At 43.0% G+C, this 27,935-nt stretch overlaps 1 long non-coding RNA gene across 2 annotated transcripts in view; it reads left to right on the top strand.

Annotated features, from left to right (window-relative positions):
- Positions 1 to 25,577, top strand: part of LOC141573171 (uncharacterized) — a 32,815-nt gene extending 7,238 nt beyond the window's left edge. Inside the window, exons 3-6 of one of the 2 annotated variants that reach the window (XR_012498799.1) lie at positions 17,060 to 17,153; positions 18,494 to 18,572; positions 21,700 to 21,756; positions 22,456 to 25,577. This is a non-coding gene — a long non-coding RNA (uncharacterized LOC141573171). The remainder of the gene's footprint in view (positions 1 to 17,059; positions 17,154 to 18,493; positions 18,573 to 21,699; positions 21,757 to 22,455) is intronic. The other variant, XR_012498800.1, reaches the window with a different exon arrangement.
- Positions 25,578 to 27,935: the final 2,358 nt, after the last annotated feature.

The following is a 27,935-nucleotide window of genomic DNA, read 5'->3' as shown; positions in this document are numbered from 1 at the left end:
CAAACAGGGCATGGAGGAATCAGTCAGCAAGAATATATAGTGTGACAAGAGAACAAGACAAAAGACAGAACTCTGGGAAGTACCAACATTGAGGATCGGCTGCAGAGGCAACCAGCACTCAGGAAAGACGGGAAAACAAAACGTCAGTGAGAACAAGGAGAGGCTTGGGCTCAGAAGCCAAGGAAGGAGATCATTTCCAGGAGCAATGGGCCACAACAGTGCCATCCAATCTAATTAAAATGCAAGCCACAGGTGTTCTGGTGGCTACCTTGAAAAGAAAATCAAAACAGGTAAAATCAATTTTAATAATATATTTTGTTTAATCCCGTATAGCCAAACTATTGATTTTTAAATGTAATCAATATAAAAAATATTGATGGATTTTACATTCTTTTTTCCTAAGGAGATCTCAGAAACCTGATATGTATTTTACACTTAAAGCTCATCTCAATTCAGATGCTAAATTTTCCTTAGAAATGCTTGCTCTATATTTATATTTCATAAAATCTAGTTGAAAACCTAGATTCACAGACCCAAGTTGTTCCAATCATACTAAAGAGTTTTTCAATAACTTGCACATGCTAAGTAAAAAATTGTAATGAATTAACTAATTAACCAAGTATCTATTTTTAAATTTAAAATAATTAAAATTAAATGAACAATTCAGTTGCTTGGTATTCAGTAATCCTCCTCCTAGTTGGCTACAACTCTGGACAATAAATACTGTGGACATCACAGAGTCACAGAATCAAATGACACAGAGCAGCCAGTAGAGATGAAGGGCCAGAGGCCACTGGACATAGCAGTGAAGCGATTATTTCAGTGGCTATTGGCTGCACGTAGCCTGACAGTAGAGGGTCAAATGTTGAAACCAAGGTGAGGAAAAGTCAGCAAAGTTAATTCCTCGGATACTGACTTTGTAAAGGAGGAGAGACTGTGGTAGCCACAGTGGAAGCAGAAACATGGGAGCTTAGAACTCTTCCTTTTTTTAAATTTCTTTCTTTTCTTTTTTTTTTTAGTAAGACAGGAGAGTGGTAAGAAAATTGACAGGTTCAGGGAAAGAAAGTACCGAGAGGGAGAGAGATTGCCCTTTAGGAGAAAAATTGGTGCAACCTTTGAGGCTTTATTCTCTGAAACCCCTGTTTAAAGCAATATGTGATAACAATACTCATAACAATAAAGTTTATTGAGTGCTTGGTTATATTTACTTTGTGTATTATCACATTTAACCAACATGTATTTACAAAATCATAGATTACTTTATAACTGTACACAATTTAAATTAAAAATACTCTTTTGCATATCACTTATTCTTTTTACTTATGTTTTTCCAGTTTTATTGAGAAATAATTGACATATATCACTGTATAAGTTTAAGGCATACAGCAAGATGGTTTGATTTACATATATTGTGAAATGATTCCCACAATAGGTTCAGCTTACATCTATCTTCTCATATAGAAAAAATGAAAAGAAAGAAGAAAAGAATAAAGAGAAAAATGTTTTTCTCCTTATGATGAAAACTCTTAGGATTTACTCTTATCAACGTTCTTATATCATACAGCAATGTTAGCTATAGTCATCGTGTTGTACATTACATCCCTAGTACTTATTTATCTTATAATTGGAAGTTTGTCCTTTTTGACCACCTTCTTCAAATCCTCCACCCCTTAACTCCCATCTCTGGTAACCGCAAGTCTGATCTCTTTTTCTATGAGTTTGGGGTTATTTTTTTTAAAGTTGTTTTCTTTTCTTTTTTTTTAGATTCCACATGTAAGTGAGATTATACACCACTGTCTCTGTCCAACCTATTTCACTTAGCATAATGCCTTCAAGGTCCATCCATGTCACAAATGGTCATTTTTTTTTTTTGACTGAATAATATTCCACTGTGTGTGTGTGTGTGTGTGTGTGTGTGTGTGTGTGTGTGTGTATCACAATTCCTTTATCCATTCATCCATTGATGGACATTTACATTGTTTCCATGTCTTGGCTATTGTAAATAATTCTGCTATGAACATGGGGGTGCAGATATCTTTTTGAGTTAGTGTTTTTGTTACCTTTGGATACATTCCCAGAAGTGGAATTGCTGGATAATATGGAAGTTCTATTTTTTATTTTTTTGAGGAAACTCCATACTGTTTTCCATAGTGACTGCACCAATTTACATCCCCACCAATAGTGCACAGGGCTCCCCTTTCTCCTCATCCTTGCCAGCGTTTATTACCTCTTGTCTTTTTGATGATGCCCATTCTAATAGGAGTGAGGTGATATTTCATTGTGGTTTTAATTTACATTTCCCTAGTGACCAGTGACATGTTGAGCATCTTTTCGCATAATTGTTAGCTATTTGTATGTCTTCTTTGGAGAACTGTCTATTCAGGTTCTTTGACCATTTTTCAATTGGATTTTTTGTTTATTTCGCTAGAGTTCCATCAGTTCTTTATATGGTTTAAATTTTAACCCCTTATCAGATATGTAATTTGCAAATATGTTTTTCCATTCTGTAGGTTGTCTTTTCACTTTATTAATGATTTATTTTGCTATGGAGAGCTTCTTAGTTTGATATAATCCTGCCTATTTATTTTTATTTTGTTGCTTGTGCTTTTTGTGTCATATCCAAAAAATCATTACCAAGACCCATGCCAAGGAGCTTTGTTTCTATGTTTTCTTCTAGGACTTTCATGGTTTCAAGTCTTATATTTAAGTCTTTAATCTATGTTGATTTAATTTTTGTGAGTGTTGTAAGATAAAAGTCCAGTTTCATTCTTTCACATGTGAATAACCAATCATCATAGCACCATTTATTGAAGAGACTGCCTCTTCTCCATTGAGTATTCTTGGGTCCCATGTCAAATATTAGTTGACATATATGCTTAGGTTTGTTTCTGTGCCTCAGTTCTGTTCCATTGGTCTATTTTTCTGTTTTTATGCCAGCACCATGCTGTGTTGATGCCTATAGCTTTATCTTATAGCTTGAGATCAGGAAGTGTGATGATGCTTCCTTCTTTGTTCTATTTTTTAGGGGTGGGGAGCTATTCAGGGTCTTTTGTGGTTTCATATAAATTTTAGGAGCATTTTTTCCTACTTCTGTAAAAATCTTGATAAGGATTGCATTAAATTTATAGATGGCTTTCAGTAGTATTAACATTTTAACAATGTTAGTTCTTCCAATCCATGAATCTGCAATACCTTTTCATTTATTTGTGTCTTCTTTGATTTCTTTCATCAATGTCTTGTAGTTTTCAGGGTAGAGATCTTTCACTTCTTGAGTTAAATTTATTCCTAAGTACTTCACTGTTTTTGATACTAGTGTAAATGGGATCAATTTCTTCCTTTTTCAGAATTTTGTTGTTACAGAGTCACAGATTTTGCTTTGAGAAGAAAAGCAGAGACTGGAGCAATCATTGTTAAATCACAATTGGAACTAATAAGTAATCACGATGAAAACAAAATCTCAGAGGAATATGCTAGAACTTGGAGTTGACAGGAAAGGCTTCCCAGTTATGTTTCCATGATCTTTTGCACCGTGGGCTTGGCATTCTCCTATGTAGAACTGATACGAAGTAATTTCTGACACAAAAGCAATGTAGGAACAAACAGGAAGAGAGCAGATTGTGAGCTTGCCTTCCCAGTGCAACTGCACCCTCCAGGGTTACAAAGTCTTGACAAAAACGCAGCTTCCAAGTAACCACTACTCTCAGTGAGGCTGAGGGTCCGCCTCTGAAATCCCCTTATTTGTACACCATGACCAAATCATATGCAAAGTCCTGGGCGAGACTCCTCTATCGATAACTAGAAATCATAAGGAAAAATGATTTATCTCAACCAGCCCTGCAGAGAGGCAAACAGCTGCTCCCACATGCAGAAAACATGTCTAGCCCACTTCAAAGACACTGTGCATGTCTTAAGCACCAAAGGAAAGAATTCCAAAAAGAAAGCCATAAATAAGTTATCAGCGGGAGAAGACATATTCAGCATTTTTGATTGTTCTGTTGAAAAGCAGAGTTCCCCACCCCCCACCCCTGCTTTTTTTCTTTTGCAACCTTGAGCCAATAAAGCTATTCACATATTTTTTTTTATACTGAGTACTAAAAAGTCTATATCAAAAAAAAAAAAAAGGTTTATCCATCTGGAATAGCAATCCTGGTGCATGAGAAAGAAGGCAGTAACCTCACCTGGTTTTGAGAATTTACTGCTAGCCAGTTCCAAAAGTTCTGTGTGATTGAGCGAGACTCTGCTGCCACCGCAGCAGATACCAGAGGGAGGACTTTAGGTGAGAAGTTTAATCCCAGGGTTTATCTAATCATGGTCTTGCTGGTTTGTTTGAATAAAGATTAGCTCAGGGGATCAGCAGTGTCAGTCAGTACAAGACCCTGTTAAGACTCCACAATCACAGCTAACACTTATATAATATACTTGCCTATATCTCTGAGACTATTTTTGCTTAGTTTACTCATTTATTCTGTTCTTTAGATTCCACATATAAGTGAGATCATATGGTATTTGTCTTTCTCCATCTGACTTATTTTGTTTAGCATAATATTCTCTTGGTCCATCCATATTGTTGCAAATGGTAAGATTTTGCTCTTCTTTATGGCTGAGTAATACTTCATTGTATAAATGTACCAGTTTCTTAACCTAGTCATCTAACAATGGGCATTTCGGTTGTTTCCATGTCTTGGCTATTGTAAATAGTGCTGCAATAATGCTCACTAATCATTAGAGAAATGCAAATAAAATAGTGCTCAACCTCACTAATCATTAGAGAAATGCAAATAAAAACCACAATGAGATACCACCTCACTCTGGTCAGAATGGCTATCATCAATAAATGAACGAACAAGTGCTTGCGAGGATGTGGAGAAAAGGGAACCTTTGTGCAGTGTTGGCAGGATTGCAGATTGGTGCAGCCAGTATGGAAATCGGTATGGAGGTATCTCAAAAAATTGAAAATGGAACTACCTTATGACCCAGAAATTCCACTCTTAGGTATCTATCCAGAGAAATCAAAAAAGCTAGTTCAAAATATATATGCACCCCTATGTTTATTGCAGTTCTATTCACAATAGCCAAGACATGGAAACAATTGAAATGCCCATTGAAGGTTGCTAGATGGGAGGGTGATGGGGATGGTGGAGAAGGTAAAGAGATTAGAAAGTACAAATTAGTAGCCACAGTATTGCCATGGGGATAGGAAAGACAGTTTGGGGAATATAGTCAATAATGTTGTAAAGATTTTGCAGGGAGTCAGATGGGCACTTGTCTTATTAGGGAGACCACTTCATGGACTGTATAGGTGCCTGACCACTGCACTGTACACCTGAAGCTGAAGCTGAAAAATATTGAATGTCAACTGTAATTTAATATATATATATAGTCACAGGATGTGGAGTACAGCATAGGGAATAGAGTCAATGGAATTGTAACAGTTATATATGATTTCAGAGAGGTAGTAGATTGGGAGAGGGGGGTTATCACTTTGTGAGGGGTGTAAATGTCTATTACATTGTTTTTTACACCTGAAACTAATTATATAACTATATATATATATACATACATATATATGTATAATTTGCTTGTGCCAAGCAAAATTCTGAATGCTTCACATATTTACGTATTTACATTCCTTTGCTCTTCATAACAACCCTTATAGATGAGGAAACTGAGGAATGGAAAGGTTAAGTAACTTGCCCAAAGTCATACAGCTAGTCAGGTACAGAGCCAGAATTCAAACCCGGGCTACTTAGCTCCAAGTCTGCAAAATGTCTGCTAATCTTGAGTGTTTCACTTCAACTCAACTATTCTTTCATTTAAATCCCAGTGTCCCCATTGAGGAGGACTGACACAATTAAGGAGAAGTCCGTCAGGTTTTCCAAGCTAAAATTTCAACATCATTATCCTAACGGATATGTGTCATTTCAAGGATCAAGTTTTACTGAATTAGAGCTTAGATATTTCCCCAATTTACATTTAAATAAATTGCTTCTTGCTACCATTTCCAAAAATGGGCCTACCTACTGTCAGAGGGACAGTTGGTGGAGTTTACTACTCATTAGTCACATCTATCCAAGAGTATGATGTGAGTTTCTGTATTAGTAAGCTTCCTGATAAAGGCTTTAGCTGCTTCCAGAAGGATCTAGGGAAGCAAGTACCTGTTAAAGACTTCATAATGTTGGTGAGCTCAGCAGAGAGGTCCAAAAGTTGTGGAAACAGGAGGCCTGTGAGACTCTTGTGTTCTCTTTCCCGTGCTCAGTTCACCGTCATCCTTAAAGAAATGACTGACCTAATGGCTCCTCAGTGCCAGCTCCCAGGATAGAGAGAGGGTCTCATAGATAAATAAATAAAAGAAGCTGAACTGCAGCTTCAGAAAATCAAAGAGCCCACTAAAAATTGTCTCTCCCTGGAGCTGTCAGCTTGCTTAATTCGAGATGGCAAATCCTGGGGAGTACGCACACCAGAGAGCCCAGAGAGGTCTAGAACTACACCAAATGTTAGCAGAAGTGACCACAATCTCCCAATTTAAGCCCACCACGGCCGTGGAACTCAACCAACTAAACTCCTAGTAACCCAAAAGGAAAGACATGGGCTCCTGGCCCCAGCTGGATGGCAGTACCCTGTACTGTGGTCTCCCCTCACTGCTGGGAGTGCTGGCAGGGGCTCCTGGCCAGCTGTTGGACCTAAAAGGGAAAAGCAAACTTCTGGCAACATTGTGGACTGGCCAGATTCCTTGTAACATAACAAGTCGTGCTCATTTTCTTGTCCCTGGAGTTCTAAACCAAGTCTCAGGCACAAAACGGGCAGAAACCTTGAGAGTGGCTGAGATGCCTCCTTGTACTTCTTTGGGCAACACAGCTTGTGATGGCAGGACTGTTAAAATGACAGAGAAAAGGGAAGTGGTGATTGTCAAGCACACACTATGAGCCAGGTTTTGTCCACACATTATCCCATTTAATCCTTAAAACCTTGTAAAAGCCAGTGTTGTTATTCCTATTTACATAAAGGTACAAAACACAGAAAGGTGGCACGGTTTCAAGTTGTAAACCAGCTCTCTAAATCCAGTTGAGTCCAAAGCCTTATTTCAAAATATATTGGTACTTTAATCAACTGATTTTTCAATAGTAAATCCTAGAACTTGAGAACTGGGAGAGGTATCAGAGATCGTCCTAGTCAAACCCCTTCCACCTGCAATGGAGCAAACAGGGTCCCAAGAACTAAAGGCAGTGGCCAAAGTCTCAGTGACACTTGTTTGCTTCTGTATTGTTGTCTAGTGCTGTTGTATCAAATTACCAGAAGCTCGATGCCCTATATTGACACCCATTTATTATTCAGTTTCCGAGTCAGAAGTTGGGGCAAGGTGCAGGTCAGTTGGTTCTCTGTTTAGGAGCTTACAAGCCAAAATCAAGGTGTCCGCCAGGCTATGTCCCCTTCCAGAAGCTCGGGGAAGATTCTTTCAAGCTCTCTGAGTTTGTTGGCAGAATTCAGGTCCTTGTGGTTGTGGAGCTAACGTCCCCATTTCCTCGCAAGTCACATCTGGGGGCCACTGACATTCCTGTCTCATTGTCCCTCCCTCTTTATAGCAGCAAAGGCACATGGACTTCCTCTGGTTTGAATCTCTCCACTCTTTCTTCTGCCTCGTCTCTGACTCCAGCTGGAGAAAGTTTTCTGTTTTTTAGGGATCGTGTGATTCCATTGGGCTCACCCAGACAATTCAGGATAATCTCCCCATTGTAACCTTAATTATATTGTAACCTTAATTACAACTGCAAAGTCCTTTTGCCATGACATGGTCACAGGTTCCAGGAACTAGGACGTGAACATCTTTGGGGACCATGTTGCCTACCACACTGTAGTTCTGACCAAAGCCAGAGGAGACAAAAACCCAGAATACCTGTTTAGCCACCCAAATCAAGCACCATGTGTGTCAGGAGCCTCAAGGCTCTATGCTGGACTGATGTTGGGCTGGTGGCTTGTATCAGCAGAGGTGACCACCCCCCATTCCCTGCCACTCATGGAAAGCAGACGAACCACGGCACACTCTGGTTTTCTTGATCTCTGGGGCCTGTTTTGGTAGTATGCCTTCATCATTTTGGGAGGGCTGCTGCAAATCCTCAGAACATTCAGCAGACAGCTGTGCAAATATAAATACCAAAAACCTATTGCAAAATATTCATTTGTATGTTAACGTATGCATCATTCAATAAACATTTATGGAGAGCTTACTGCAAACGGACAATGTGAAAAAGATTTGTGGGTTTGTAGCAACTTTGAATTATTTATAAGGCAGCTCCCTTGATTAATATAAATAACTGAATTGACCACATTTGGGCCTTTCCATGGGTCAGACTTCACATGGCCTGAGTACACTGAAAAGCCCCAAGAGAAATGAGTCTGGTGGCGAAGTGACCAACCCCACTCCACAGGTGATAGATGTTGGAACAGAAGATGAGTGACCTTTAAAAATGGGATGAGGACGTGTGATTGCTGTCACTGCTGTTTGGGCCCCAGTGCCACATCTTTCTGCCTAGGTGCTCAGCATGAAGGAGCAGGCAAGGGGACAGTTGTCCAGCAGGACACATACTAGGCTCTTCAGCGAGGCCAGTGAGGATGTCGTGCGTGGCAGCACATGTAGTGGACCTCCATTCGTGTCCTACCAGAGCCCACTGCTTCTGTGTTTCAAAGCTGTGCACCCTGATTATCAGCTCATCTTCTAAAGGACTGACATGTGAAAATGAAATTATCAAAGCCAGAACTTATGCAGGAACTACTCACTTTTCAAAAATATCCGGCATTCATTATAAAACATCATTAAACAGCAAGCTTTCTTTAAATGTGGTTCGATTTAGTAAGAGGTTCAGATTTGTAAAGCTGGAAGGAGCCTAGTAAACCAACCTTTATTTTAAAAAATGAAAAATGGGGCCCAGAGAGGAATACTGACTTGCCTGAGAGCCCAGCTAGTTGGTGCAAACAGAACTAAAACTCAAACTCTGAGCATGTGCCCTCCCTCTATCACACCACGCTGCCTCCTATAGCAATGGCCAAGTTCATGTTTATAAATGGATAAATTGTGCACATGGATATATTACATGCCAAGTTATATGTAATGCAGGGTCTCAGCTCCCGTTCCCCGCACAAGAACGCAAGATATGATGAGGCCGAAAAGGAACACCCACGGAGCCATGGATGGGGGTTCATACCACTATATTCTCGCTGGAGGCTGGGTTGGAGACACAGGAAGCAGGCTCCACACGATCCACAATCTGTCATCCACTTCTCTGCCAACCAACCAACCCCCTAGCGTAGCCACGGCAGTTATACCAGTGGCTAATGGCTAACCAGTAACAGCTGATGACCACCCAGCCACAGCAGATGGCCATCTAATTACAGTTGATGGCCATCTAATAACTGAGCCAGCGTCTTTCCACGTGAGGCCGAGAGCCTGGAAACTGCTCTCTGGGACTATGTCCCCACATTATATTAAACCTGTACCTCACTTCACACCGAAGAACAGAGAAGTGGGGAGTGCTGGCTATCTGCCAGGAGAGCTGGGTTCTAATTCTACTTCAAAAGTAACAAACTGTGACCGCAGGCAAGTTGTTCAACCTCTCTGGACTTCATTTCCCTTGTATGTAAACTGACTAAGGTTTAAAGCTTTTCCTATCTCCAACACAAAAAGCCTGTGGCGTTAGCTACATGTCATGTGAAAAATAGAAATATGGAAGGGTTTGGGCAGAAAACTGCTGACTTAATTTGTTCTGTGCAAGGAAGGCCGACGAAGCAGGGGTCTTCAGATTTGGTGTAAAGGGACACCGGGTCCATGATGATTGCCCTTCCCAGCCCACTCAGATATGGTGTGAGAGGTGGAGGAGCCCATGGGTGGGAATCATGGAAGTAGGTAGCTCAGATGGAACATTAGAGGAAGCGAGGGCCCACCCACCCCGAGACTACATCCCTACAGCTGCTGCACACTAGACACTGTGAGCCTCTCGAATCACAACCATCTGTTAACAAGCACACTTTCCAGTGCCCTCCCATCCTAGCCAAGGGTGAAGAGGGATGGCACCTGTGTTCGGGGTCGTTGCACTTTTTACCTAAGTCTGAATTCTGAAACATGAGACAAGGATAGCAGAAGGACACCCCAATCTCCAGCAAGCCCAGCTCTGCTTCCTGACAAAAACTGGTTGAGAAAGCTCCCAGTGGCTCTCCACTTGACCTTCACTTCAACCCCAGCAGAGAGACAGATATTCTCCCCATTTTATAAATGAGAAAACGGAGGCTCTGCAAAGTGACTTGGCAGCCCTGCTCATACTCTCAGCCTCTCCATGGAACAATGTCAGGGTCAAGGTCCGTGTACCCATCAGAATGCAGTGTTACATGCAAAGTGGACTTTCACGAACATCAGAACACTCAACAGGAAGGATCAGAGAAGGCCCAGCTTTTATACACTGTGCACAATTACGAGGGCAAAAATGCACAGAAGCTGATAATTAAGATACTCAAAACTGTTGAGGAGGGTAACCAAGTCCTAACTGGCTTTAGTTGGGCTGAATGAGGTTCAACAGAACTTCAGAGAAAGGAGAAGGATAGTAAAAACTCTGCAGCCCTACCTGTTATCTTGCTTACAATCGCAACACCATTTGCTTAACAAAAATAGGTATGTTGAACCCCAAGACAGTAATAATGCTGTTCAATGACAGAAAAAGGAGTTTTTATTACTTGGGCAATCTAATGGGTGTCATGCAAGGACTAGGCTCCCACTCCCCACACAGTAATGCAGGATATGGTGAGGCCAAAAAGGAACACAAATGGAGCCATGGATAGGGGTTCATACCACTATATTCTTGCTGGCAGCTGGGTTGGAGACACGGGAAGCAAACATCTATCAGTATCCCAACGAGGGGTCTTCCTGCACCCCAGTCTCGCTGGCGACCGACAAGACGTAGGAAGTAGGATCAACATGATCCGCAATCCGCTGTCCACTTCTCTGCCAACAAACAACCCCTTGCTAACTGCAATCTGTGCTTGCTAGCTTAGCCATGGCAGTTGTACCAGTGGCTAATGGCTAACTGGTTACAGCTGATGGCCAACTAGTCACAGCTGATGGCCATCTATACCCGAGGCAGCACTTTTCCATGGGAGGCCGAGAGCCTGGAAACTGCTCTCTGGGATTCTGTCCCCACAGCCAGGTAACCTACAATGTTTCTGCCAATTCTGCAATGATGTGCATCCCATCCTTACCCAGGCCCCACAAGAGAGGGCTTGTCATGCAGGGCAACCTGCGGGGTCTCTGGTCCCGCTCCCCACATAAGAACGCAGGATATGGTGAGGCCAAAAAGGAACACCCACGGAGCCATAGGTAGGGGAGTCATACCACTATGGTCTCACTGGAGGCTGGGCCCACCGGATGCCCGACCTGCTGTCCACCTTTCCGCCAACCGACCAACGACTCTCCTCCACTCTCCTCGACTCTCCTTGGCTCTCCTCGGCAATCCTCGGCTCTCCTCCGTAGCCGCAGCAGTTATACTAGTGGCCAATTGGCTAACCGGCCACAGCCGACGGCCAATCAGCCACAGCTGACGGCCATCCACTACTCGAGCCAGCACCTTTTCAGGTGAGGCCGAGAGCCTGTAAACTTCTTTCTGGGGCTCTGTCCCCACACTCCACCCCTGCAGGGTCTCACCTCACAATTTATGCGACAAGCGTCTTCCGCGAGGGTCCCTGTGCCGTATTAGCCTACTGACACCTACGGAGGAAAAGAAACGGTAGTCTTAGGAACCAACAATGGCAAATCCCTTCCATCTGGGAGGATACATGCTAGCTTTTTGTCCTGGGAAAGGAGAGTCGCTGCCACTGGCACCTTTCCTGGTTTGTGGTACCAGACCTTTATGGCAGTGCTTGGGGTCCCTTGCATAGTTTCAACATGTAACAGAACAGGGGACCCCATAATAGGCCATAGTGAGAGCACATAGTTTCCTCGCAAAATCAACCCGGTATCAGGACCTCTGTATACTACAGTCACTTGCGTTGGCCACTCAGCCACCACCCCTGGCATCACTTGCAAATCATGAGTCAAACCGGCCCCCCATGGGGCTATCAGACCCAACCACCGACAGTGGGGGCTTTTGACCTGCCAGGGCCAAGTCCATTACATAGTAGTATGTCCCCAAGCGGACAGTCAGACGATCCATTAAATCATGAATTGAAGGCACTGCAGCGTGCAAGGGTGGCGTCACCTTATTTAACTCCCTATAGTCCACAGTCATTCGCCACGTCCCATCTGGCTTCTTGACAGGCCATACTGGGGAGTTAAAGGGACTGTGCGTTGGCCTCACAATATGTGCCTTCTCCAATTCCAATATTGTACAACCAATCTCCTCCTGTCCTCCTGGCAAGTGGTGCTGTCGCACTGTAACCACACGCCAGGGCTGTGGCAACACTTGAGGAGGGTGGTGAGCATGCACGCGTGTCACCGCTTTCACCACCCGGATCCGGAGACGGAACTCTCCTACCGACGTCTGTAAGCTGAGGCCATGTAGCACGTCCACCCCTAGAATATACTCTGGAACGGGGGAGACATAAACCTTGTAGGTACGAGGAGGAAGCCTTCCTATACCCACTGGTAAGGAAACAGCCTTTACAGTCACAGTCTTTCCCCCGTAGCCATCAATGCAGACTGCTGGTCCTGGGAACAGTTCTGGGTTCCCATAAACAAGACTGCAGTCGGCGCCAGTGTCAACTAGAGCCAAAACCCTCTGTACATTCGAAGGGGACCAATGTATGGACAGTTCCACGTGGGGCCTCCGGTCCCTGCTCATCCTCTCTGACCGGGTACCTTGGCCCCACCCCTAATCAAGCTGAAAGAAGTCGGCCTCAAGCGGCTGCATGAAGTCCTGGAGGGATATGGGTCGCGCTTTCCCAGACTCCTCCTTTATGCTTCTCCGGAATTGTTCCGGACGCAACTGTTTCCAAAGTTCAAGCAGGAGTGCATTGGGTTGCTGGTCTATTTTCTTCCTATCGACGCCTGCTGCCACGAGATCACGCCACATCTGTGCGCGTGTTACTCTCTGAGGCCCGTGACCTCTCCCCTTTACCTTTGGTTTGGGCTTCCAGGTCTCAACTGTGCGGACCTCCTGTCTTAACTTCCTTCGCCTCCGGCTTTCAACATCCCCTAGGGTGGCCATGGCAGTTGTAACTTCATGGATCCGTCGCCCTACATACAGTGTAAGAATAGCAACCAAGGATCCAAAAGCACTCTCAGGTGCAGTATCCAAAACCAGATCTCTCATACTGGCAGTAAAAAGCTCGTCATCTGGGCCCTGCACATTGAGGTTAAAAATAGCATGTCTCATACCCATTTCACGGATTATTTGCGTAAGTTCTGTATATGACTGCCATTGACTCACAGTGTCTGGCAGCTCGCCAGCCTGTCCCCATACTGTGCGTACCGCAGCAGTGAGCCACGCCATTAGAGAATGGTTGCCTTGGTTGTTGGCCAACCTATGGCAGTTTTGTAACCTTTGTCGCAGGGACGGATGTGCTGTCACGAAGGCTAGCTTTTCCATCTTGCCTGGGGAGCAGAGAATGCTGTCTGCTCCCTCATCCCATAAACGTAATAGCCAAGCCGAGACTGGCTCTCCAGGGCGCTGTCTGTACCGCCTCCCCAGCTCCTGCAACTCAGTGGGAGTGTATGGGGTGTAGGTCGTGAGCTCAGTCACAGCTGGGTTGCCGGCAGCAATGCCCCCAGGGCCCAAAGGTTGCTCACGTTTTACCCTTTGCTTCAAGATTGGCCGGGTTTGGGGTTGGGAGCTACATTGTCTCCACTTGCTTCCTCCGCGTCTGCCTCAGAGTCTCCACCTTGGGGGCCCTGTTCTAACAGGCAGACCCGGGCCTCCAGCGCTTCAAACCGGGACACCTGGTTTGGCACCCGGGCCCTTTCATTAAGCCCATTTTCCGTGTTGAGACTCAAGGCCTTGAGGAACATCCAGCCCACGCGGCCGGCTGTAGCCTTCTCCTCCTCCAGCAACCTTTCAGCCAGAGTCTGCAGGGCCCTCTCCACACTGGCCGGAGAGCCGTCCATGTCCTCCCACCCCTCCTTGGGGGTCCAACTCCTGAAAACAGTGGCCACCGAACACCATACACTGTGTGGGGGCCACACATCCTCCTGCCCAGAGTCAGACACCATTCCTACCTGGTCGGAATCTTGCTCACCGTGCCAGGTGTCTGAGTGGGTGGAGGCCTCCTTGTAAGATGTCCACCACCCTCGGAGCTTAAAGCCGCAGCAGATCATCAAAAGGAGGACAACGCCTTCTATGGCCAAGAAGGTGGTGTGCCAGCTGGAGGCTTGAGTCTCCCAGGCAGACCGCGCCTCCCGTTCCCGGTGTCGCTCCTAATGGGCCTCCCAAAGCTGGGCTCTCACATGCACAAACCGCTCCACCATGCTTCAGTAGGTTTTGGCCGGCACCGTACCCTGCTCGCTGCGCCATTTGTCGTGCGGGAGACCCTGCTCGCTGCGCTATTTGTTATGCGGGGCGGCTTGCGGGGTCTCTGGTCCCGCTCCCCACATAAGAATGCAGGATATGGTGAGGCCAAAAAGGAACACCCACGGAGCCATAGGTATAGGTAGGGGAGTCATACCACTATGGTCTTACTGGAGGCTGGGCCCACCGGATGCTCAACCTGCCATCCGCCTTTCCGCCACCCAGCTGACGACTCTCCTCCACTCTCCTTAACTCTCCTGGGCTCTCCTCGGCAATCCTCGGCTCTCCTCCGTAGCCGCAGCAGTTATACTAGCGGCCAATCGGCTAACCGGCCACAGCCGACGGCCAATCAGCCACAGCTGACAGCCATCCACTACCCAAGCCAGCACCTTTCCACGTGAGGCCGAGAGCCTGTAAACTTCTTTCTGGGGCTCTGTCCCCACAGGGCTCCTTCCTGTTTCCTCAAAATGTAATTGCAAGGGCAGGCCTGGACTCATGCTTATAGCCATACAGTTATTACTATACAGGGAAACCTCGAATCTGGATGTAGTTAGGATGTGACAAAGGTGCAAAGAGGCCATGCCCCCCAATGGCCCCACACAGGTGTTATTTCTGGGAGGGCAAGGGAGTGTGCTTGGAAGTGGCTTCATTCATAAACACATGCTCCCTTTCCATTGCCTGCTAATCTTTAAATTCTGACTCATCTGGGCTGAGGACCTTTGTTCTTTTGATGGGGAATTTCCATCTGTTGAATACACTTAAATCTTTTTTTTAAAGGGTTGGCTTTCTAAATGTTTTGGTTCTTAACTTTTGAAAGTTTTTCTGCTTTTAATAAGGTGGTTTCCTTTTTATTTCGTTAACTCTTTTGCTGGGAAAGATCAGAGTAACCACCTGTGCTGGTAGAAATTCAAGTCCACCACTGGCAATAAAAGCCATAATAGTCACTGGGGAAAAAAATCATCATGAAAAATTCTGTCTGCCCTCTTTCTCTGCCCTGTTTTTATAAATAGAGAGTAAATATTTAAGTGGAAGCCCATTGTGGGGACAGAGTCCAAGGGAGCAGTTTCCAGGCTCTCAATCTCAGGAAAGGTGCTGGCTCAGGTATAGATGGCCATCAGCTGTGACTAGTTGGCCATCAGCTGTAACCAGTTAACCATTAGCCACTGGTATAACTGCCATGGCTAAGCTAGCAAGCGCGGATTGCAGTTAGCAAGGGGTTGTTTGTTGGCGGAAAGGTGGACGGCAGATTGCGGATCATGTTGATCCTACTTCCTATGTCTCGCCGGTCGCCAGCGAGACTGGGGTGCAGGAAGACCCCTCGTTGGGGTACTGATAGATGTTTGCTTCCCGTGTCTCCAACCCAGCCGCCAGCAAGAATATAGTGGTGTGACTCCCCTACCTATGGCTCCGTGGGTGTTCCTTTTTGGCCTCACCATATCCTGCATTTTTGTGTAGGGAGCGGGACCAGAGACCGTGAATGACATCCCGCATGACACTGGCCTATCCCACTGTTTTACAGAGAAGGAGCCTGAAGCGTGAGGGGGGAAAGTGATGAACCCACAACTACCCTGGGGTTTGCTGGCAAACCTGGGGCCAGGACTGAGAGCTTTGGACTCCTTTCTGGTGCACAGAAATATGTGGTATCTTCAATCATCAACAGAAAAGCCCAGTGCAGGCACAGGCTTTGCCCAGTCCCGCTCCAGCCCTTGTATGATTTCCTCCATATCCCTATCATTTCCTTGCCGTAGCCCTGGCTGCCTCTCTCTTCTCTCCTTCCCACCCTCTCTCCCTCATGCACATGGCCTCCAAACGACTGCTTCTGTCACCAAACTGCTCTGTATGTACACCAAACAGTATCTCCACCTCACTAGAAAGGCTTGCATGAGGGAGGGGGCAAGTGATGGGTGCAGGTGGAGGGGGTGCAGGAGGAGGGATGCGGGAGGAGGGGTGAGGGAGGGGTGTGCAGGAGAAGAGGTGCAGGAGGAGAGTGCAGGAAGAGGGGTGGACAGAGACAAGTCCCGATCTGGAGCACACAGAGAAGGCATATAGAAAAACTTTAAAGAAGAGTTGTAACACTGGTTGATTTCACAAGGAATGATAAGTGAATGATAAATTGGGGACAGAAGTTTATGCTCCCCTCAATCCCTACAAAAAGCTTTCCACAGGGGGCGATCCCCCCACAAAGCCAGAAACATTCAGTGTCCCTTCAAGGACCTCAGGCTGAAAGAAGGAACCGCAGTGCCTATGCCGTGTCTCTCAGCCGCCACTATGGGCTCCAGCCCAGAGGTTTGCTTTTAGGGCAGACCTCCAGCAGAAGCGCAGGAAGATTTATAGGCTGCTGCCAGAGCACCGGTCACCTTATTCCAATGAGACGGATTTTCTGGCTAGGTAGCTCAAGAAAGCAGGACTTTTTTTTTTTTTTTAAATACTAGATTCTAACAAAAATGGAGGAATGACAGTTTTATCAGCCTGCAGCTGGAATGTCCAGTTGTCAGTTTTAAAAGCCTATGTCTATTTACAAGGCACAGTTTAACCTCTATGGAATTTGTAGACTATATGGATTTGTATTGCTTGATCCTCAGAAAACATGAACGTCTGTGTGATTTCAGTCTAAAGGGATGGATGCTGGTCAGGCTCTTTGATCATCTGGAAGTCCATTTAGACCAACCTGTGTGAGTAAGTCCAGTATTTCCAGTTGTAGTTGTTGTTTTTAATCCACTGTAACTCTAACTTTTTAAGAAATGTTATACAAAATCACCTCAAACAATTTCAAAATGACATTAACTTCCAATCAAATTTTTAGAGTAATTATCAATTATATAACTTTTGTGTTGGTAGCACTGAGTAAAAATCAAACATTGTAACATAATACATATTTTCATATCTAAATACATATACTCATCTTTGAGACTGCTTGATTGAAATCTGTGATCATATCTTTATTTATTATATACAAACTATCAGAGATATGGAAAGTAAAAATGAGTGACTACCATACTGAGTGAACTTTCTGAATCCTCTGCTTTGTAAGTTAGGGTTTCCCAAAGGCTGTTCAGTGACTCTTCCATCAGAAAAGGGCTTCCTGGTGGCCCTTGGGGCCAAAGACATCTTTCCTTCCTTAGCACCATAGCTCCGGAGACAGGATTCCATGGACTGTTAATACATTTTATGTTAAAAGAAAAAAAAATTGTATAGACAAATAAATTTAGAGAATAGCGGGTTGCCAAACAAAGAGAACTTGGCTCATCATCCAATAACTGGTCAATTTCCATTCCTTGCCCTGTCAATGACAAGAATCTCAAGGTAAATTGAATTAGATCTCCTTTACCTATAGGACTGGCTGAGAGCAGAGTCCCAGATTATCCAAACCAATCAGTCCCATGCCGAAGCGGAGACGCTCTGGAACACAACCTGAGCTACACAAACGGACTGAAACCTCTGTGGCATCAGCATCCTCTCATTTCTATCTTTTCACCCCAAACACTAATCCCAACAGCCTGCCAACTGGGCCTCTCTCTTAGCAACCAAACATCTAATTAAACAGTGTTTTGTGGCATCTGCAGATAAACCGCAAAACAGATGGTCTGTGTACAGAGGAGAGTCATCTTTTCTTCTTTCCAAAATAGAACAATGAAGCATAGATTCAGAATTGGCTGTAGCAATATTCTTATTGGTATATCTTTACGTAGTATAGTTCCTAAAGTGCTTCATCATTTCTTTGTGGGGTGGACCTGCATTCATTGTTTTCCCCTCTTCTAAAACATTTAGTATTTCTCCAGCCCCCCTGCCTTTCTCTTACCCACCCACCTCTTTCACTGTCTGCTATATGGAAAAAACTGCAGTGTGTTTTGTGTTGACTAAATACGCAAGAGAATGGTAACCTGAGGAAAATGCAAGACATTTCTTATAGCAGCTCAGAATATAAGGCCACCAGTTGAGACAAGTACCCACCCCTGCTGCAAAGCCCTGTGGGCTTCAGCAAGGCCAAATCCAAAGCTGTCATTCATCATGTTTAGGTTTTCACATTCTGTGGCTGTTTTCCAAAGCATGAAGTGATTCTTAAAGTCCTGGATTGAGATGCTAACCAGTTCTCAGGTAAGCCCTGGTTGGTCTTAGTATGGTCCCTGCTACTAAGCAAAGGGGGTGGAGGTGGAGCCAGTGAGGCCAACTATAGAACTAGATAAAACTCTTTAAGGAAAACTCATCCTACCCGGCATTGGGAAGCTTTGAAATGATAACGTATCATTTTGCACACCAAAAGGGGAACAAAATCAACAGTGCACATGGAAAAATTATGTCCATTGTGTCCAGAGGAGTATTTTATGGTTCAGACTTTCAATCTTGTGTGCCAGAGAGAAGCCCAGTGGTAGACTGATTTCAGAACAAAAAGCAAAATATGGTCACACTTCCCTTTACGCAGAATTCTCTGGTGCTCAGTTGTTTGTGGATAGAGCATGAAATGCCAGCTAGAGGCCAAGGGCCTTGAGAGCAGGGGCTTTGTTTCTATACCTGTGGGCACCACTACACATAGTAGGGAATGAAGCAAGTTTGTTGAATGAATATATGAAAATTCCTTTGCACTTCCATGTTATAAGCTCCATATGAGCAGAGGCTAACTGAATCTTGGTGATTCCCGTATTCTTGTGCCTAAAAGAATGCTTATTCTGCACAAGGGAATAACAAGAAATAGATTTATCTTCCATCTTAAAAGATTAAAACACTAGACAACATATAGAAAATGATTTCTAAACATTGGACAACAGACAATACAAGATAACAATCTCTGAGAGGAGGGAAACAAACAAAATGAGCCTTATGATTGTCTCACCTTACCACCTTAAGACAGTTTCCAGGCTACAAGGCAAGAGGGGAAACGCAAATTAAGCTCTGTGATCTCAATGAGTTGAGGAGACAAGTTGAGAATTCAGGGAGGTCAAGGTGGCTAGAGTTCACAGGGTAGAGGAGCAGACAGGAGCCTAGGACTACTTCATGTACCCACCAGTAATGCCACAATATAAGGCCATCTGGTATAGTATCTCAGGAGTAGGGAAAATAAGTCCCAGACCAGGGGCTACTCAGGTCCCACCTAACAAAGTTTAAAAGAAATTCTCATAACGACCAAATGGCTTCCAAGTAACTTAATTGCATCCCACAACAAAGCCCAAAACAACTTAAATGAATACCAAAAACCCAATGCCTTACAAGGTAAAATGTACAGGTGAAATATCTAGCACCTAATCAAAAATTGCCATCCATGCAAGTAAGCAGGAAAATACAACCCATAAAGAAAAGAATATCAATCAATATACACAGACTTAGAAATGACCAAAGGGTAAAGTTAGTAGACAAGAATATCAAAACAATTAATATAACTATATTCTGTATGTTCGAGAAGGTAGAGGAAGGTATAAACATGTTAAGCAGAGACATAGAAGATATAGTAATGACTCAAATCAAACTTCCATAAAATCTAATATCGGAAATGAAAAATACATTGGATGAAATTAAGAGCAGAACTGCAGAAAAATTTAACCCTAGCAATATAACCTAATATGAAACATTGAATGAGAAAAAGACTAAAAACATTCATTGAGTTGTGAAACTCAGAAGTTTAATATGTATGTAACTGGAACCCCCAACGGCAGGGGACAGAAAAAATACTGAAGCAATAAAGGCCACGTTTTTTCCAAACTTGATGAAAACTCTAAAATCCACAGATTCAAGAAACTCAACAAACTCTGAACACAAGAAATATGAAGAAAACTACACTAAGGCACATCATAATCAAATTGGTTAAAACCAGTGGTAAAAAGAAAAATCTTAAAAGCAGTCAGAGAAAATTGATACATTACATACAGAGGGGAAAAAAAGATAAAAATGATAGCAATTTTCTCTTCAGAAACAAGGCAAGTCAGAAAACAGTGGTTTTCAAAGTACTAAGAAATACCAGAATTCTATATCCAAAAAAAAAACTTTCAAAAATGAAAACAAAATAAACTTTTTCAGACATATAAAAGCTAGATGAATTCATCCCCAGCAGATCTGCACCACAAGAAATGTTAAAGGAAATCCTTCAGGCAGAAGAAAAGTGACACCAGATGGAAATCTAGATCCACACAAAGGAATGAAGAGTTCCCCAAACTGAAAGATAATTATGATACCACTTTGTAAAAAATTCCCCAGCAGAAGCTAATGTTTTGCTCTCCTTTTCTCTTCCTATATCCCAAAATAAGATGGTTACACACAGAGCTTAAGAAATTTCACAAAACTATTAATCAACTAATATTATTGAATATACAAAAAAATGTTTAGTGAGCCATCATTGGTGTCTCATTGGAGATACTTATTAAATGTTGAAGGAAGAGAGAGGGTAGGGAGGGTGGGAGGGAAGGGCACCAACATAGTATTATATTAAAGCCAATATTCATTTATCACGTGAGCTGACTGCTGCTATAACATTTTTCCCTTCACTTGCAAGAACTACCTACCATGTCCTTCAAGAGTCAGCAGAAAGTCTGGCCTCTCTTCTGAAGAGTGCTCATGCACCAGCCCCTCATCTTCTGGGCACAGTAGAAAAGATAAAAATGAACCTTTGCACACTAGCTTTCAAAAGTTATGGCCTCTTTTCCAAGGACTTATAGGACATTGGACCAACACCCCCAAAGGGAGCCCTTTACTGAATAACTGCAATAACCAACAGAATGTTTCTAACACCCACAAAAATAGTTAGACACCCTGTGCTGGGCATACAGCTGAAGACAGACTCAGTGCATTTCCTGATGACTACATTTAAATTAAATCATGTATAGTATGTTCATATGCTATGCTCCAAATTTTACTTCAGGCCAAAGAAACCTGATCTGGCTTAAATATAATGAGCCATCATTAATGTCCTATGGCCTTGGTGGTAGCCAGGGTAACCACTACCCTCCAAGTAGTGCCTCTGTGGGGCTGTTCCACACAACATCAAGACAGCTGAGTAATTTCATGACAAATTAGTCCAATAGTTAGATAGGAGTGTCAAAACAACAACAGAAATTCTTCTGGCATTTTTTTTAAACTTGTAACTACTAGTGAACACAACATGCTCTGTGAATCTTCATAATGCAAAGGATACCCAGTCAAAATTCCAGTCAGCTCAGTCAAACACTTGTCAATTTCTGTAAGACTGAAAATAATAATTTCCTGAATTTTTTACATTTGAAATCTCTTTCATGAATAGATACTGCAAGGAAAGTGTTTGAAGCATTCTAAAGAACGGTCTTCAGTCCCAGCTGGAGTAAGTCCTATCCCCATAGTGGGCAGGGTCCCAGTCTCACACTTCCAGGAGAAGGTTATTTGGAGTCAACTTGTTGGGGCTTTGAGGGTGCCTGTGAGCAGGAAAGGGACCCTCAGCAGAACAGAGACGGGGCAGGCAGAGCTGACCCTCCTGGGGCCAAAATAAACAGGCTTTTTGTGGCCATTATTTTAATTAGATAATTTAATCGGTCTTGACATGCTTTCTATACACAGACAAGAGCACACCCGAACTGCCACAGGGTGGGTGATCTTGAAAAGGTCTGATTTTTCCACTCACTCCTGGACATAAAAATAAGGAAAAGCTAGGAAGAGTTTTATTTTTTTTTCCTTCACACAGTACCACTGAATTTTTTCCAGCGGTCTAGAGAAGAAAACAATCCTTAGAACCAATTTTTTTAAAGGAAATTATTCATTTTTCCCTAATCTTCATAAAACATGGTGACTGCAGAAGACCTCCCTGTGACAACCCTTATTCTCACACAGTCCCAGATTAAAGTGTCCGAGCCCCACCCTTTGTGACCTTTCTGGAGGGAGGGGAAGGAGAGAGGGAAGAGGGCAGAGAAGAAGGAAGGGGGAGGGCAGAGGGGAAATATGAAGCAAAGTTAGTTTGTCTTCGTTTTTAGAAAAGCATAATTAATAGAAAAAAATACATATTTTAACAAAAGTTTCTTCTTTTCAGAAGCAACATAATACTCTTGTAGGCAAAGGGATCAAATAAATACAGTTCCAAGTACAAATTATTTTCCAGGAAGACCTACTGTTTCTGCTCATCCAAAACTTCTTTTTTACCTGAAGGGTGGTCTCCATATTTGGCTTCCCTTAGAGGCTGTTTAGGGACATCTTCATGGGCCCAGTTGCCTCCCTCCCAGGCCACTCCCTACTGCTGTTCAAAAGGAAACATGTATGGTTTACCACTTCAACCCTTGCCATTAGTCTGGGAGGCTTCATTTTTCTTTACCCAAGTGACCAAGACCCTGAATTTTCATTTGATTTCTTGCTACTGTAAACTCTGAAGTGCCTCTTACAAAATAAAGTCACTTCCTCAGATCTGTGTTAGTAACCCCCTGTTAATTCTTTTCCCTTAGCGTAGCGAACCCCAGATAAATGGCATTTCCGTGGAACAGACTGTCCTCTTTAAAAAGATCAGACCCAATAGTTTTTACATATTCTGGATAGTAATCATTTGTGACATCAATATATTATAATATTTTCTTCCAGTTTGTAATTTGATTTTCACTTTGTTTTTAGTGTGTGTGTGTGTGTTGATAAACCAAATTACTCATTTTAATGGGAGTCAAATTTTATCATTATTTTTTCATTTATTCCTTGTGCTTTTTTGTGCCATGATGATAAAAAAAACAAAAACCCTTCTCACCGAAAAGGACATAATGATATGTTGTGATACTATTTTCCAGTGTTTTAATATTTTTAAACTTCACATTTAAGTTTTAATACACTGGAATTAGTTTTTATTATGGTATGAGGTAGGCCATTATTTTTGTTTGTTTTCACATGGGTAACTATTTGTTCCAGCTGCTTTTATTGAACTCTATCCCTTTCTCACTCAATAAAATCTATGTCATGTACCAAATTTTTACACATGTGTATCTGTCTATATGAGGTCGGACAATTAAGTTCACAAACTCATCGTAGAAAAAGTGCTACATACCTTATTTCTGAATATCACTATAGTCCCCTTTGAAGTACTCCCCTTGGGAAGCTATGCCCTGATGCTAGTGCCTAGTCCACCCTTCAAAGCAATTTTGGAACTCTCTTTTTGGAATGGCCATCAGAGCTGTTGTCGTGTTATACTTGATGTCCTGAAGGTCATCCAAATGTCTTCCTTTCAATATTTCCTTTATCTTCGGGTAAAGAGAGAAGTCATTGGGGGGCCAGATCAGGTGAGTAGAGAGGGTGTTCCAATACAGTTATTTGTTTACTGGTAAAAACTCCTTCACAGACAGTGCCGTGTGAGCTGGTGCATTGTCGTGATGTAAGAGCCATGAATTGTTGGCAAAAAGTTCAGGTTATCTAACTTTTTCATGCAATATTTTCAGCACTTCCAAATAGTAAATTTGGTTAACTGTTTGTCTAATTGGTACAAATTCATAATGAATAATCCCTCTGATATCAAAAAAGGTTAACAACATCATTGCAGCAAGTTCATGAATTTTATTGTCCAACCTTCATATGTATATATATATATATTAAAGACATGAGTTCATTCTGAGAGCTCCAATTTCAATCTAACACCACAAGGTTTATTCTAACCTACCCCCTTATCTTATTTGTAACTTCTTTCTCCGATAATGAGAAACATGGCTCTCATTATTTACAATAAAGTTTATTTTTTGCTCTATCTTGGAATAAACACAATGTAGTTTCAATTTTTTTTGTTTTGGTTTTTTTTTTTAAAAAAAAAAAAAGGTCATACCTGAGCCAAGCAGAGGAGATTATGTACAATCCCAAAGAAATAAAGCTGGAAGAAAAAGAAGCAAGTCTGCATATCTCCCTTTCCTAGGATAAGAGTAGAGAGTCAGGGCCACGCCAGCTATGAGCATAGTAGCCAGGCAACCTCAGAGTGACAACACCACCCTTTGGGCAGAATCTGATGCAGGGATTAGAATAAAGAATATAAAGTTTAGCATTGAATCTGATGCAGGCAGTCGTGGGATGGTGGGCCTTACTATTAAAATTGTTGATTCCATATTTACTCACCCTTCTCAACTAAGAAAATTTCAAGAAATCCTCCTCCCTTCTCATTTTCCTGCCAAAAGGGAACCCATACAGAATTATAACAAAGAGGATCTGTGTCTCTGTTAGGTGCTCTCTAGGGTTTGGTTTGCAAATATAAATTCAGTGTATTAACATCTTTGCCATTTTTTAATCTATTCTTAAAAATCACATTGGATTACTTCGAGGTGCTATCAACCCACTTGGAAATGAGAAAACTGGGACAACGTGGCTTCCGCCCTGGCAGGCAGCTTTGACAAAGAAACAGTGAGACTCCTAGATGAAAATCTTAGAACTTTGCTTTCCACTGAGCCCTGATGCTTTCCCAAGAAGTTGAAATATCCAGAGGGAAATGTCTGGGGGCAAGGCTGGAGGAGGTGAAGACAGCATGGAAGGGCAGATCTCTGTCACTTCAAAGCCAGCTTTCGAACCCTGCGATGAAGGAAGTTCCATTCTTTCCCACATGTCTCTGCCTGGCTAAATATAAATCCATCTTGGTTTATATTATGCTGTCTCTAATTGAATCACATTCTTCATTTGTTTAATTCAGAAACAATAAGCCATCCTGAGCGCTCCCCGGGAAGCCTGCCACGGCTGCAGTGGCCGGGTTCCCAGGCACGTCCGGCTGGGGCCTGCCACCAGCATCACACCAGGAGCACATGAGGGGCTCGAATGTAGAGGTAGGAGTGTGGACCTAATAGGTTTTATGAAACCTATTAACATAATTCACTATATCAAGGAGTCCAAGAGAAAAACCTAATACCCACTAGATGCCCAAGAGGCTTTAAGAGCATTGCCCTTCATTCTTGATTTTCACCAAAAAGTCCTAAGTGAAATCAAAACTGACTGTACTTGTTTGACGTGACAAAAGATCTACCTCAAAGCAGAAGCCAAAATTACCTCACCTCCCATGGTGAAGCACTCGGGACACCTTCATGAAAGGGCAGGAGTGAGACAAGTGTGTCACCGGCACCCTGTTATCTAGAATTAGGCTGAAAAAAATGAAAAGGGAAAGAAGGGGGAAGATTTTTTTTAATGGTCATTACTTGTAGATGATATGATTATGTACCAGAAAACCCAAGAGAATTAATTAAAAACTAATATAATTAAAATTTAGTAAAAACCTGGTAATAAATCACTTATCTAAAAATTTATTAACATGAGGTCTTGCCTCTCTCTGTTTCTGTCTCTTTCTCTCTCTCTCTCTCTCTCCCTCCCTTCCTCCCTCCCCCCCCATTATTGCTATTGTATAATATTTTTTTAAAAAAATTTACTAACATGATGAGGTCCTGGTTTATGGTTCCGCATATGCTCTGTTCTCTCACTCTTTGGACAACTTTTGAGCACCTAGTGTGCTGGTGGGGGTCTCGGTGGTGGAGGTTCAGCAGAGAACAGAACAGAGTCCCTCCTTTCTTGTGCAGCTCATCTCCTGGGTTGGGGAGGGAGGGCGTGGGGAAATGGATGGAAAACAAGGGAATCAATAGATACCTAATGTTCAGGTTGTGAGACGTCTGTGGTGAAAATAAGGCCAAGTGAGAGACCAAAGACAGAGGGAAGGGCTGTTTTTTTTTGTAGGAAAAACAGAGAAGTCCTCTCTGCAGAATTGACCTTGGTTGAAGTCCCGGAGGCAGGAGGGGCACTAACAGATACTGGAAGGAGAATGTCCCGCAGATCGGACATCAGGGCCCCCCTCAGTGGGTCTGAGAAACAGATCTGTGGGGGTTAAGGGAGATGCCAATAGATGAGGCCAGAGGTCACTGGGGGGAAATCCTGCAGGGCTTGAGAGGCCATGAGAACTGTGGCTTCTATTGTTTAGAGGGTTTTCAACAGAGAAGCAGCGTGACCTGACTTTCTGTCAGAAGAGAGTAGGACACAAAGAGGTACCACCTCACACCCATTAGGGTGGCCATTATCAAAAAAGTATAAAATAAAAACAGAAAACAACAAGTGTTGGCGAGGATGTGGAGAAATTGGAACCCTTGTGCAGTGTTGGTGGGGATGTCAAATGGTGCAGCCACTGTGGGAAACAGTATGGAGTTTCCTCAAAAAGTTAAATATAGAATTACCATATGATTTAGCAATTCCACTCTGGATACATACCCAAAAGAATTAAAAGCAGGGACTGGAAGAGATATTTATACACCTATGTTCATAGCAGCATTATTCACAATCAGCCAAAGGGTAGAAGAAACCCATTAACGAATAAACAAAATGAAGTGTGTGTGTATATGTAATAGAATACTATTCAGCCTTAAAAAGAAAGGAAATTCTAACATAGGTACAACATGGATGAACCTAAAGAACATTGTGCTAAGTTAAATAAGCCAGTTACAGAAGGACAAATATAGTATGATTCCACTTATATGAGATTCCTAGAGTGGTCAAATTTATGGGATAGAAAGAAAAACGGTGGTTGCCAGGGGCTGGAGAGAAGAGGGAATGGGGAGTTAGAGTTTTAGTTTTGCAAGATGAAAACAGTTCTGGAGGTGGAGGGTGGAGATGATTGCGCAATAACGTGGATGTAATTCAGTGGATGTACCACTGAACTGAATACTTAAAAATGGTTAAAATGGTAAATTTTATGTTCTGTATATTTTTTCACAATTAGAGAGATGGGGGGATGAAAAAGAAGCAGGTCTGTGTTAGTCTTTATTAAAATGTTGTTTTACATATTGCTTGGCCCAAGTGACCTCAACTGACAATCGTTCGTTAACGTTCAAGCGTTTATAATGGGCACACTAGGTAAACAGCCCTTTGCAGAATGCAGCGATAAGGGATGATTCCTTGTGGAAATGTCACATGCTGCAACAGTCCAATACTGACGGGTGAACTGTGCACAGCAGCTCTCTCATGAAGCCAGGCACAGCTCACTGTTCTATTTAGTAGAAACACCAGGCTGACAACCAAAAGTATTTTCATGGCAATTTAATTCTTTACGGCAATCTCTGAGAAATAGTAAAGGGAGGTCTCATTCATGACTCACCCCAGAACTTTTTACGTTTCTCTGGCTCATCTCGTTCTCAGTATCCTTCTCTGAACCTCACAGGGTGGCAGCTACCCTCAATCCTTCCCTCCCTTCAGATGCCAAAGAAAACTCCCCCGCCAGCCTGTTCTGGCTGTGCATCCCTCCCTCCTTCCTCTCTCACTGATCTGAATCTCACCCCCACCACAACCCCATCTCTGCCACAGACAGACAGACTTCTTCCCACACAGGAATTGAGGGGGCTGTGAATACTCAGACATCCTCTCCAGTGGAAAGCACTACTGGTTGATTTATTTCCTCAAGGTGATCAGAATTTGGGAGGCTGCAAATAAAACGTTTCAGAGATCACACAGGTTGAACTACGAGCAAGTTTACTGCTCACCATCCCTTAGGATGGTCAAGGAACAGCCTCTGGGGCAACTTCATTTATTATTAAGAAATCA

Source organism: Rhinolophus sinicus, linkage group LG09 (assembly GCF_036562045.2).
Source record: "Rhinolophus sinicus isolate RSC01 linkage group LG09, ASM3656204v1, whole genome shotgun sequence".
In the NCBI taxonomy this organism is placed as follows: Eukaryota; Metazoa; Chordata; class Mammalia; order Chiroptera; family Rhinolophidae; genus Rhinolophus; species Rhinolophus sinicus.
The sequence above is the reverse complement of the archived record's forward strand: the minus strand, read 5'-3'. Positions and strand labels throughout refer to the sequence as shown.